This window comes from Trichosurus vulpecula, chromosome 2 (genome assembly GCF_011100635.1).
Source record: "Trichosurus vulpecula isolate mTriVul1 chromosome 2, mTriVul1.pri, whole genome shotgun sequence".
NCBI classification, from domain to species: domain Eukaryota; kingdom Metazoa; phylum Chordata; class Mammalia; order Diprotodontia; family Phalangeridae; genus Trichosurus; species Trichosurus vulpecula.
Window position 1 is genome coordinate 102,051,816 of NC_050574.1, and position 14,737 is coordinate 102,066,552.

General features: G+C 37.7%; 1 protein-coding gene and 1 pseudogene across 1 annotated transcript in view; one reads left to right on the top strand and one right to left on the bottom strand.

Moving 5' to 3' along the window:
- HTR2A (5-hydroxytryptamine receptor 2A) overlaps positions 1-14,737 on the top strand; it is a 61,047-nt gene that overhangs the window by 14,082 nt on the left and 32,228 nt on the right. The gene's annotated exons all lie outside the window — the stretch shown is intronic.
- Positions 3,742-4,448, bottom strand: LOC118838195 (annotated as a pseudogene).

Consider the following 14,737-nt stretch of genomic DNA (forward strand, 5'->3'; position numbering starts at 1 on the left):
AAAAGAGAAAGCATGCTTTGCAAAGTTTTAAAAGCTATATAAATATAAGCTATGATTGTTTTATTATCATCATCTCATTCTCATCTTTTTCAATAGATTTCAACTAGAAATGGTCTTGGATAAGTTGCTAGTCTTCAATCATTATTTTGCATGTATATTTAATGTTCCATGTATTATCGTAAAGGTCAACAAGATAACTACTTTTTGTATTGAATAGCAGTAGTTGGGATATTATTTTTATTATTATTCTGATGAAGATAATGATGAGTATTCATAGTAGTGGCAGCAGCAACTTAAGTTTAATGGGTGATCATGACTAAAAAGTCCTTCACCTAGGTGTAAGAAGACTAGTGAAATATGAAGGAGAAATGTCATGAAGGGCTTTAAAAACCAAACTGAGAATTTTATATTTGATCCTAAGGGCTGTATGAATGAAGTTTATTGAATAAGGGAATGATATGGTAAGAACGGTATTTTAGGAAGATCATTTTAAAAGCTGAGTGGAGGATGGACTACAGCATGGGGCTGGGAACCTGCAGCCTCAAGGCCACATGTGGCCCTCTAGGTCCTTAGGTGTGGCCTTTGACTGAGTCCAAGTTTTACAGAACAAATGTTTTATTAAAGGGATTTGTTCTGGCAAGTTGGGATTCAGTCAAAGGGACAAACTTGAGGACCTAGGAGGCCACATGTGGCCTTGAGACTGCAGGTTCCCCATACCTGGACTAGAGAATAACAAGAGTCTTGAGAGAGACCAAATGCCAAGTTATTGTACTAATCCAGGTGTGAGGTGATAAGGGCATGAGCCAGAAAGTTTGCAGTTTCCGAGGACAGAAAAGGACACAGAAGATATGTTACAAAGGTAGAAATGGTGGGATATGACTACTGATTTAATATAGGGGAGGGCGAGAATGGAAAGTTGAGGATGATACCAAGTTTGCAAACCTGGGTGACTGGAAGGTTAATTGTACCCTCGGAAAATTAATGGGAACTAGGAAGAGAGACAGTGTGTGTGGGGGCGGGGAGGGGGAGGAAGATGATGATTTCAGTTTTGAACATTATGACTTTAAGGTGGCTACAGGAGATCTAGTTCAAGATTTCTAAATATTAATGAACATACAAGTCTGGAGTTTAGGAGAGAGATTAGGACTTGACAAATAGATCCAAGAGTCATCTGCATAGAGATGGTCATTGAAACTATGGGAACTGATGAGACCACCAAGTGAAATAGTATAAAGATGGAAAATAAAATGGTCCAGGACAGAACAGTGGGGGGGCCCCATGGTTAGTGAGCCTGATGTGGGTGAAGATCAGTAAAGGAAGCAGAGAAGGAGCCTCCAGATAGATAGGAGGAGAACTAGGAGAAAGCACCGTCACAAAAACCTAGAGAGAAGAGGATGATTGGCAACGCCAAAGGCTGAAAAGAGGTCAAGAAGGATAAGTATTGAGAAAAGGTCATGAGATGTGATAATTAAGCAATTATTAGCTACTTTTGAGAGAATAGTTTCAATAGAATGATGAGGTTAGAAACCAGACTGCAACGAGTTAAGAAGAAAGTAGGCAGAAATAAAGTGGAGGCACCTATTGTAGACAATCTTTTCAAGGAGTTTAGCCACAAAAGACAGGAGGGATAGATTCATTAATCTTTGGTAACTTGATTGATATGACACTGAATAAGAAAATATATTTGGGTAGTATTGTCATTTTTATTACATTGGTTTAACCTACCCATGAGCAATTAATAAATGTCCTATTTTTAAATCTGTCATTATTTCTTTAAATAGTGTTTGTAGTTGTATTCATATAGTTGCTGTGGGTGACTTTTAATGGAATTTCTCTATCTCCTCTCTTCTTGCTGGATTTTGTTGCTAATATATAGAAATGCTGATGATTTGTGTGGATTTATTACATATCCCAAAACTTTGCTGAATTTATTATTTTAATTAATTTTGACTGACTCTTTAGAATTTTCAATAATTTTGTTTTCTCTTTGCCAATACTTATTCCTTCTCTGTCTTGACTTTTTGCTATTGCTAGCATTTCTAGGACTATATTAAATAGGAGTGGTGACAATGGATATCTTTTCCTTTCCCCTGATTTTACTGAAAAGCACTTAAATTTTCTCCTTTATATATATCGTTTACCCTTGGTTTTTGATAGATATTATTTACCTTATTAATGAAAAAGTCATTTGTGAATATTTGTTTTTAATAGAAACACGGGTGGGATTTTATCAATAGTATTTTGAATATCTACTGATATAATCATATAGTTTTATTAGGGTTAATATTAACAAGATTTTTAAAATATTTATAATATTCCTTATGTTGAATTAATCCCAAATTATTCATACAAATCCACACTGGTCATAGTGTATAATCTAATATTATTGTAGGCTTTTGCTAATATGTTATTTTAAATTTTTTATCAATTCTATTTTGGGATATTGGTCTATGTTTTTCTTTCTCTGCTTAATCTAACCCTGGTTTGGGTATCAAAATCATATTTGTATCATAGAAGGAGACTGATTAGAAGAGTACCTTCTCATTATTCTATTATTGCAAACAATTTATGTAATATTAGAATTTATAATTCCAGGAATGTTTGATGGAATTCACTTGTAAATCCATCTAGTCCTGGAGGTTTGGGGGTGGAGGGAGGAGACCATTTATGGTTTGTTCAAATTTTTTTTCTGATATTAGGTTATTTCATTTCCTTTGTTCTTTTTTTCTCTTCAATTGTGAATTCTTTTTATCTTTGATAGTTTGGTTTTTTTCTCTCTTTATTTTTCAAAAACAAAACATTTATTATATGCCTACTAAGCTTAAGGCACTAGATTAGGCAATGAAAATACACAGAAAAAAATAGTTCCTGTCCTCAAGAACCTTAAATTCTCCTGGGGCATACAAAAGTCAAACAAGATAAGTATACAATACCTGATGATTTGAAAAGAAAGCACTGACAGCTGGGGGACCATTAAATATGAAAGTTTTTCAGAAAATAAAATCTCTATTCAAATTTCCTGTTGTAATAATAACTATAAATCCAAGATTCAGACCCATAACTTTGATTTTACAAAGACTGGGTTCAATCTTGGATGCAGGTTACAAATCACTTTTTAGTTTTTGTTTCCCACCCAGGGTTTCTCGAAAATTAGAATATGGCTCACGTACACTTTTGCACAAGTACTTCTGCGCCAGGACATAGCAGAAAAAAGGATATAATGCTAATAAAGAGCAAGGTTTGGGTTTGTGGTGGGCTTTTCTCTTGCTGCTCCTTGGACCGAGAATTCAGTAGGGTCCACTAGGAGGCTTGGTCAAAGAAATTGTTTTCTTCTCTCCAAGAGGTTTGGTCCAAAAAATCCTTTGCCAAGAAATCCTCAGATGATGTCCATAGTTTCTTTCATAAATATTTTAAAAGTCACCCCTGAAAGCCATGAGAATTGTGTTACCTCCTTCGTGGATTGGTCTGTATTGGCAAAACTTCTCTAAAAAAGGCCGATAGTCACAGACAATATTTCGTCCCATCTCCCATTTTGGTGGGAGTGTTTAAACAGGTCTTTAAACACTTCAACAGAGTTTAAACTCTTTCAACGGGTCAGGCCGGTGCTGCTGTCACTGCACACCCTAAGGTCTTCTTTTTCTTACCTCTCCCCATCCCACCTCCCAGCCCCTTTTCTTCCCCACCAAAGTTTTACTTTTAACGAAAACAAAGGTGGTGGATCCCAGGAAGGTTGGGGTAGACTCAGTCCTGCTGCTCGGCCCTGGAAGCCCCCGCGTTGGGCCGAAGAACCGCGCCCGGGGAAGGGTATGGGCACTGCTGGAACAGGGGTCCGACCGCCGTGGTGTCTGCGCCCGTCTTGGCCTCGTTCTTTTTGGGGAGACCCGTGGACCAGGTGCCCCGGGGGAAGGGGGAGTCCGAATAGGTGCTGGGGTCCATGGAATCCAGCTCTTCATCCTTGCTGCTGGCCTTAATTGTCTTGGGGTAGAGGGCCATCTCATCCCGGCGATGGTGGCGCCGCTACATGGCCTCGTCCCTCTCCGGCTTGCCATACCTGTGGTCCAGCCTCTCGTAGCCGCGCTCCAGCCTCTCGTAGCCGCGGTCCGGCCTCTTGTAGCCGCGTTCAGACTTCTTGTGGCCGCAGTCCATCTTTTCTTCGGCCTCCAAGTTGCCCTTGAGTTTCTTGGCCGCCTTGGTGATGACCGAGCTGGGGTCGTGGAGGTTGGGCCAGGGCACGAGGTCCGTCTCCACATGCCAGTAGTAGGGGAGGCCGCACACCAGGTCGAAAACTTTGTACCAACTCGGGGCAGGCCTTCGAGTCGGGTAGCCTCGTAGTCCACTGGGTCGTTGTCGTAGTCCTCTAGAATGATTTCTTCCTCCGGCTCGGGTTCCACCAGCTTGAGGAGCCCTTGCTTGGTGAGGCGGGACTGGAGGGCAGCAGAGAGTGGCATGGTGGTGAGCCTGAAGAGTTGGTGGGAGATAGGAGTGGCGCGGCCCAGCGGCTGCGGACCTCCTCCTCTGAGCATGCTGGCTTCCTTCTCTTTTTTTTTTCTCTTTTTAAAAATCAGCTAATTTTATCTATTTTATTAGTTTTTCCCAAAAAATCCCCTCTAGTGGTAAATTCAGTATTTTTCTTTCAATTTTACTCATCTCTTTATTTTTCAGAATTTCTATTTTGTTGCATAGTTGGGGGTAGGGGAGCACTCAGATAGGTAGGAGGAAACCAGGAGAACCAGTGTCACAAAAACCTAGAAAAAAGAGAGTGACCAAAATGTCAAAAGCACTGAGAAGTCAAGAATGATTAAGACTGAGAAAAGACCATTAGATCTGGCAATTAAGAGATTATTAGTGACTTTAATGAGAGCAGTTTCATATGAATGATGATGTTGAAAGCCAGACTTCAAAGACTTAAGAAGAGAGTGAAAGGAAAGAAAGTAGAGACACCTTTTGTAGATGGACTTCTCAAGGAGTCTAGCCCCCAAAACAACTAGAGGGATGAGTGACTCAAGTGAGGGTTTTTGAAGATAACAAAGACATAGACGTATCTGTAGGCAGTAGGGAAGTAGCCAGGAGACTGGAAGAAATTGAAAATTAAGTACCAATGTCTGTTGATTTTACCTTCACAACATCTCTTGAGTATGAGCATTGTACAAATGTGCTATTGTGAAAGAAGTATATGTTTTATCTGGGGACTCTTCCCTTCAAAAAGTTGAAGTTACAATGCATAGAATTTGAGAGTTCTCAAAGACACTGGAACCAGCCTCTTGATTTCCAGAAGGTTAACACTCAATTATTCAAGAAGGAACGGGGATAAGAATGGGAAATAGTATTATGACAGATTAGTGACACTGGCATTAATCCCTGGCAAAATTCTAATCAAATGACTACATGATATTATTAGGAGCTATCATGGGTTCACTAAAAACAAGTCAAATCAGAATAACTTCATTTGTTTACCAAACACATAGTGTATCTTGAATTCAAAGTACTAATAAACAAATTCTTCCATTATATCCATGTTCAAGATGAGGAAATATAGGTTGAATAAAGACAAAGCCACAGGGAATTGAAAACTATATCCAAAGAACATTATTTAATGGATTGATGTCCATCTGAAAGTCTTGGTTCTGTTCTGTTTAGCATTTGTGCCAATGACTTGGCAAAAGACAAAGAAAGAATTCCAATCAAATTTCTAGATGGTCAAAGCTGAAAGGGATAATCTAATGTGTTGGATGACAGAATCAAAATTAAGGAAAAATCTAATAGGGTGGAAGCTAGCAAGATGATATTTTAAGGCTAAATATAAAGTCTTATACTTTAGTTCAAAATTTCAACAAGATAAGGGATACCTGACTTAATAGCAGTTCATATGAAAAAGTCCCCAACATTTTGTTCAACTACAACATCAAGGTGAGCCAAAAGTTAGATATGGCTGCCAAAAAGGCAATTAACTATTATGCTACATTAATAGCAGTCTAGTGTGAGGCACAAGAGAGAAAATTGTCATACCAACCTAACCATATCTAGAGTATTATGCCCATTCAGGGTACCACGATTTAAAATAGACATTGACAAACTGAAATGGGTTCAGAGAGGAAGCCAACCAAGGTAGAAACCATGTGGCCAAAGAAAAAGTTGAAAGGGTTCAAGATATTTTACCCAAAGAAGAGAAGGAAATATAAGGACAATAAACAAATAAAAAGTGGGAAATATGTATCAAGATTTCTAAAACAAACTACTTTCTCAATTAATGATAATTTTAGAGCTACCACATTTGAACTCTAACATCACCATTCTCAATATGCGGTATGAGGAAGCAGAAAAATGAAGCAGCTTTTAAACATGGCTGTGCCAGACCAATTATAAAAGTACAGAGGCAGTCTACATTTGAGACAACACAATTTTGAAGGGGAATTAAATCTCAAGCTTGCTGAAAGATGAAAGGAAACCAAATTAGGGGGCAGGGTGGGAGATGGAAATCACAAGTATTATTGTATATTGGAGTTTATCACAGACACTTACTGCTGAGATTTTTCCTAGCTACCTGCTTACCTTATAATTTTACTTACATTCATTTTTATATGAAATATTCAAATTTTATATAATGAAAATTGTCCATTTTATTTTCTGTAGTCTTATTTATTGCTTTTTAATCATAAACTCTTTCCATATCCCTAGATCTATTTCTTCTTGCCCCTCTAATTTGTTTATGATGTCATCCTTTGTATCTACCCATATGGAGCTCATCTTAGTATATAAGATGATATGCTGATACATACCTAGTCCCTGTCAACCTGATTTCCAGTTTTCCTAGCAACTTTTGTTCACTATTGAGTCAACCCAGTAGCTGGGGCCAATCAAACACTGTACCACTATACTCATCATTCTTTACATTGTCTGCTTAATCTGTTCCATTGATCTACTTCTTTATTTCTGTACCAGATTTGGTTATTACTTTTGTGTAGTATGCTTTGAGATCTAGTTCCTTTGGGCCCTCTTCCTTCCCACTTCTTTCATCATTACCCTTGAGATGCTTAACTTTTTGTTCCTAATTTTAATACTCTTTTTTCTAGGTGGGTGAAGTAATCCTTTGGTAATTTGATTGGGATGACACTGAATGAGTAAATTAATATGAGTAGTATTGTCATTTTTGTTACATTGGTGCAACCTACCCATGAGCAATTAATATTCTTCCTATAATACTGTCTTCATTTCTTCAAAGAGTATTTTTGGTTTTATGTGGATGCGTGTGTATAGTTCCTGTGTATGTCTTCCACATATTTCACATTCTTTATTTTCCATGAAACATCCCTTTCTATCTGTTTTCTTCTTGCTATATCTTGTTGCTAAAATGTAGACATGCTGGTGATCTGTGTAGATTTAATTTATATCCTATTACTTTGTTATTATTTCAATTAATTTTTAGGTGAATTTCTCAAGTTCTCTCAATAAACGATTCATATCCTCTACCAAAAGTAATTATTTTGTTTCTTCTTTTCCTAGTCCTATTCCCTTCATTTCTTTTTCTTATCTTACTCTAGTACAATATCAAATGGTAATGATGATCGTGGATAACCTTGCTTTATCCCTGATCTTACATCACTGGAAATGTTTGAGAAAGCATAGATAATCATCTCTCAGGGACATTATAGAGGGGTTCCTACATTAGTTGGGAAGTTTTACTGGACCAAGGATTTTTTACCTTTTTGTGTGGTATGGACTGCATTTACAATCTGATGAATCCTATGAACACTTTAGGATAATTGTTTTTAAATGCATAAAATACATCACATAGGATTATAAAGAAAATCAATTGGACTGAAATAAAATTTTGTGTATATATACGTATATATGTATTGTGTATATGTATATATAAATATGTATACACACACACACACACACACACACACATAAACAAATTCACAAACCCGAAGTTAAGAATCTCATATACTAGATGATCTTTAAGCTTCCTTCAAATTCTATGAAGACTGGGTTGATGAAAAAAATTGTTTGCTTCTTTACCTTGTTGTATACCTTCCTCTTAACAGTGCTTAGCGAAAGAAAAATCAACCTAACCCATAGAACAAACTCTGCATACAATCAAATTATGTTCTTCCTCTGATGTATCTCACGTGTTAGGACATTGTCCCTTAAAGGGATAAGAGAATGAGGACTTACGTGCATTTGCTGGTGATTAAGTACGACTGGGTGGACTAAGAGAGGTAAAAGTCTGGTTCAAGCTGTGCTCCCAAAGGATAAATAGAATACCCTATTGAGATCAAAATGCAAAGAATTCACAGAGTCAACCAGTTGAGAGGACTGGGCATCCAGGTGTGAAATAATGCCAGGAACACCAAACCTAGGAGGAAAGTGAATGGAATTAGAGCTGGAGGGCATCACAGATGGAAAAAACCCAAGGTGTCAACGAATGGCAGGAGGAGGAGGAGGATCAGGAGGAGGAGGAGGAGGAGAAACCACTCCTCATCTGGATCTCCCCACTCTCCTGCTGGATGAAGCCTTTTCTCTGCTACTCTCTAGCCAGGGAAGCAATATTAAGTTCTTTTAGCCCGGGATTTTCAGAACTTCCCAGGTCTTCCTTAATCCTGACATATATCTACAAAGCTATTCAAGTCAGCTCACTAGGGTTTGAGGGATTTTCTCCTCTAGAGCCATAGAGGGCATTAAAAGGTAATGTAGACAAGTCTGGTGGAGAAAGGGTTCCACTCTCTTAAGCTATACTTGGCATTAAAGAGCAAGGTAATCTTTCTCTAATCACTCTTCAAACTCCAGAGGATTCTGCATTCACCAGTTAGCTCACAGAACTTTTCTCCAATCAAATCACCTCCTTCATCAACTTCAGAACTTTCTGTTTAGTCAGCCAGTTTCAACTGGACTCAGCTTTCTTCTGTGTCTGCCCCACTTCTGTTGACTTTTTAGCTCTGATGGCTTATAATGTTGGCTTCTTTTCTGGCTTCCCTTCTGTGCTTTCTCATCTGGTTCCTTCTGCCTCTAATCAGGACCTACTCATGTATAATGACCCACCTTCTTAGCCACAAACTTCAACATCTTCAAAATTCACACACAAATTAATTGCTGGGAAACAATGTCCAGTAATCATCTTTACTATCTGCAAGTAAGTACTTTGGCTTCTTATGGGCTGCTTTCTCTAAGGTCCTTTCTGAACTGTCCATATTTTACTCCAGCTGCTTTTTCCTATTTCTCTAAAAAATACCCTTTTTCCTGCCGCTTTCAATTAATAAAAGTCTACATAAGAAAAGCATTGTACCTTATATAAAGAAACTGAGGTTCATTGAGGATTGTAAAGATGGAATATAACCACAGAAAGTTCAGGAGTAGGTAACCAAGATGATTATTATTTTATTATTATTTCATGTGAAAAAAAATCTGAGACTTTGAGCAGATTTCAACTTCAGTAGGAATGTGATATACTAGCCAGAAAAGCTAATTCAATTTTATGTTCCTTTGTGAAAGGGATTCTCTTCCAAGAAAGGGCGGCATTGGTCTTACTATATTCTAACCTTGTCAGATTATACTGTATTTTATTCTGAATATCACAGACTTGGAAGGATATTGAGAAATCGGATCATGTCTTGAGGATGGTAACCAAGAGGATTGTAGAGAGGACTGCAAACCATGCCATGTAAAGATCAATTGAAGGAACTGGTAGCATGGCAAAACTTGGAGAACAGGAGACTTCTGAGGGCATAATGGCTGTCTTCAAATCATTGAAGGCTGTCATGTGAAAGAAGAATCTACCTCATCCTTCTCTTCTGCTCATATGATAGGTAGATGGACAAAAGTAAAAGAAAAGTTTTGAGGTACTCTGACTTTTGAGTATCTTTCCCCTTGTTTTTCATGTACTCAGTTGTGTTTCTATAGAATCAGATATAGCAAGACCCTAGGAGTTAGCACCCAAGAATGAAAGAAGCCCACCAAGAGGTTTTGGTTTTAGCAGTTGGCAGATAACTAAAAGTCACACTTTGTCTTTTCAAGAACACAATGTATTCTTTCAGGAGGAAGTCTAATTAATTCAGCAGAAACCTTTTAGAGCATCTTTTCATTAAGTAAATGGGATTAGTATGACTTTCGTTAAGAAACATTTACATTTCTTATAGAAGCAAAATCAGTTCAGTGAGAGAGATTACTGCTGGTAGGTAGTAACATTACTCAGGGAAAGAGGAGACCCTTAGCTCCTTGCCACATGTTCATAGCACATCTGAGAGCTAGCACTGGGGCCCTGCCATAACTGCATTCCTTAGGAAGATTCTTTAGCTGGTCCTGAAGGCCTACCTACCTAACCTAGCCATTCTTTTCTCTCACATTTGCCTTCATTATTAGCAAGAAATCAGAGGCAAATTTGAGGAACAAAAAACTTAGCACAAGAGCTTAATTAGACCATGTAGAGGATTTTCTTTGTGCTTCCATACAAACTGACCTTAAACAAGAAATAAAGCCTCTTTTGCCAATTGCAAGATTTCCTAAATGATGTTTGCCAAACCCTAGCATTCCACACAATGTGAATAGGATTTCTATAAGAAAGTCAATGCTAGAAGTGTTTTTTCTCTAAATTATCAAATGTGAAATTATGTTTGCTTTACAACTTCTTATTTATTACTTTGATACTTCAATCCTGTAGTGAATCTGTACTCTCATCAGTGAAGGTACTCCCTACAATTACACAGATTGTAGCAAATCCATTTGCCCTCTTATGCTGTATGACTTTTTTCCATGGTCTCTTAAATCCTGAACACACAGAGAGGGTTTTTATCCAAAATGCTAGGACCATCCTCTAGTTCTGTTGACATTATATGAATACCATTGTGGCACAAAGCCTGTCTGTCCAATGATTATACCTAATTCCCATTACCTGATTGTTCCACCTCCTTTGGTCATACATCTCTCCAATGACAGCCTTCATTCATCTTCTACTCCACAAATCTTGACATTAATGGCAAGCCATGAAATAAAACTATTTCTTATGGGCAGCATTTTCAATATAAACTTTATTTTACTCCAAAATCTCACCTATCTTTCTCTTCCTAGAATGCTCCTCTCCTATTCTTCCTTCTCACCACCACCTTTTCGAATTCCTAGTTTTCTTCAGGGCTCTCTGCTCAAGCATCACTATCTAGAGGAAACCTTTCCTGAAGCTCCCCACTCCCAACTATTAGTGCCCTCTCTCACAAAGCTAACTTGTATTTATTTTCTGTGTGCATGTGTGTACATATACCTGAATATTTATGTATGTACACTCCACAACAGAATGTAAATTCCTTGAGGACAGGGGATATTTTATTTTTGTCTTTGTAACCCCAGTTCCTAACAGTGCCTGATGCTGAGTGTGTGCTTAGTCAAAGCTTACTGATTATCTCCGAGGTATTCTATACCCAGCATCCCTAGACCAGCATATGTGGGTTTCCTCAGCTTACTTCAAATCCAAAAGTGTTCTATAGACAAATGTGATTGGCAAATTCAGATGAGTAGAAAGGATTCCTTGAGCTGTCAGTATGGGTGTTGCTGCTATTGCTTTAATATAACCTTTTCATGGTTTGTAAATGCAAAAACTGTTATTTTACTTGAGTTATTTAGAGAGAATCATATGTATTTATAAAGCACTATGCGGGCATTTTCTCTAGCTGCTTTTGCCTTCAAACAAGCTAAAAAGTCGATTATCACTGTTATTCTTATTAGATAGAAAGTATTAAAATTAAGAAATAATGTAAAGAACAGAAATTCCATGCCATTCTGATGAAGTCAAATGAACTGTCTATCAAACTGATGACAGTAATGTATTGAATTTCTGGAGTACTGCTGAGTCAGCTTACTTTCTAACTGCTTTATGTATCTACAAGGTTTCACCTCTACCTTCTTCTCTAACCTTTATCACTAAAAAAGTTTAAATGTCACACATTTCCAGATTTTAACAGGGCACATGTTAATATCTATCAAAGCATCACCTTTCATTTGTATCATTTTTATAGGACATCATTATGTCTATTTTTAAAGAAAAAACAGTGAGTATAGTGGAGCTGACTTCTCTGGAGACCTTTTAAAAATAGCATAGATAACCAATTATCTGGCTTGGATTGTTGAGACAATTACATAGTGATAAAGCTGGAAAGAACCTTAGAGGTCATCTGGCCCAACTCCCTCATTTTATGAATGAGGAAACTGAGACCCAAAGAGATCAATTGAATTGACCAAGGTCACACAGCCCACAATCACAAGTGGCAGAGCTGAGATTCCAACCCAGGCCTTATGGGACCCCAAGTCTAGTGTTCTTACATGACACTTGATTTGCCTAGCAGTTAGGGGCTAAACCAGATCAATCAATAAATTCACAAGCAGTCATTTTGTAGCTACTCCGTATCAGGTCCTGTGCTAAGTGCTGGGCATAAAGATATGAGTGAAATAGCCCCTCCCCTGGGGTGGGGAGGAGTGCAGAGAATACGGCATGCTCACACATAAGTAGATATAGGATATATACAAAATAAATTGACATTGATGATATCTAGAGACCCCTTTCTAGCTGTGATTTTTTTTACTTCTTCATATGGCTGGCAAGAACCTGAACAGAGATACTTTTATATAGGCATAATGGTTCTCATCCTAAGTATAAATCATGGGTTTTCAGAATCATGAATATAGCAAGTCATATGTCAAACTGTAGGAAAAAACCTTGACACTATTTTAGTGGGCTGCCCAAAGCTTTTGATGCAAATAGTAACTTTTTTCTAGGTAGCTGGGTGGTATAATACATAGAATGCTGGATTTAAAGTTAGAAAGTCTTGAGTTCAAATCTTGTCGCAGATACTAGCCCTCTGAATTTTAGGCAAGTTAGCCTCAGTTTTCTCATCTGTAAAATAGGAGACAAACATTTATTTAACTTCTACTATGTGCCAGGCACTGTGCTAAGCATTTTGTTTATTTTTGTTTATATTTTCAGTTCCACATTCTCTCCCTCTGTCCATCCCTCCCCCACCCATTGAGAAGGTAAGAGGAGCCATTATACATATACAGTCATGCAAAACCTATCTCTGTACTGGCCATGTTCTGAAATAGAGGGGAAGCAAGAAAAATAAAGAAAGGGAAAAAATATGCTTTAGTCTATATTCTGAGTCCATCAGTTCTCTATCTGGAGGTAAATATGATGAGTCCTTTGGAGTTGTAGTAGCTCATTGTACGGATCAGTTACTAAGTCTTTCGCAGCTGACTATATTTACAATATTGCTTTACTGTACAGATTATTCTCCTGGTTCTGCTAATTTCACTTTTCATCAATGACCATAGGTCTTCCCAGGATTTTCCGAAACCACCCCCTTCATCATTTCTTACAGCACAACAGTATTCCATCACATTCATTTGCCAACATCTCTTCAGCCATTGGCCAATTGATGAGTATCCCATCAGTTTCTAATTCTTTCCACCACAAAAAGAGCTGCTAAGCACTTACAGATATTTCATTTCTTCCTCATGACAACCCAGTAATGCAGGCGCCATTATTGTCCACATAATAGGGATAAGCAACATAAAGCACTTTGCAAATCTTAAAGCACCATATAAGCACTAGTTTTTATTATTATTATTAATCATCAGCATCATTATTATCTTCGTTGGCTAGTTCTGGCCATTTTACTAATACCATGTATCTTTTAATCAAATAACCATAGAAACAAGGACCCATTTCTTACAGCAACACTGAAGAGAACATTTTCAATATGATCTTTCTCTGTGCTATCATACTGGCTGAATGCTAAGCAACCTATTTATCAATAGCCATTTGATGGATTGCTTAGCAAAGAATTTGAAAAAGATAGATTGGCTGCACCAGCACCATGGTGGTAAGATACACCACATGGAGTTATTTAGTCCAGTTTCTTATATTCAATTTTGATTGTACATAAAGCAAGTGTCTCTCTTTTTCTGATTAATTATCTTTTGTTTATAAGCTAATATATCACATTTGTATAGCACTTTATTGTTTACAAAGGACTTTCCTCACAACCCTGAGAGGTAAGTGTTGACTTCATGTCTTGGCATCTTGGCATCTACTCTGCTACACAACCTTCTATCCCACTCCCACCCTCAGCTTTCTACTTCTTACTGTATGAACCATAACCAAAACAGAGTTACCATTTCTTCTGAAAAGGGCATGACAATCTAACACTTAATGGCTCAGCCTTACTATCCCCAAACCAAAACTCCCTTTCCTAGCCATCACTCCCCTATATATGTTGTCTTCCCCTGAGAGCAGGAATATTTGCAAAATCTAGCACAGTGCCTGGCATACAGTAACAATAAATGCTTCTTTTTTCATTCATTCATTTATCTCTATTTTACAGGTTCAGTGAGGGTAAGGGACTTGCCTGTGGTCACACAGTAGTACACTTCTGAGTTGAAACTCAAACCCATCTCTCTGTCTTGATTCTAGGGCCAATGTTCTTTCCATTATACCACACTGCTGGTGAGGCTGTCCTATTTGTTTCAATGATATTGATTATAACATTTACAATCCTCCAGGAAGCTCTGCTATGTATTTAGATGGTTAATGAATTCAAGTCCTGAAAGAGTCAATGAGAAATAGAACTAAGCTAGTTCTTGTAGTTTGGAAACAAACCCATGAATGATGTGCTAGAAGTTTTTTTTTAATTAAATCCTTTTTCATTCCACAAGAATTTATTTTCTCTCCTTCCCTTATTCCCCTGCCATAATTTAAAAA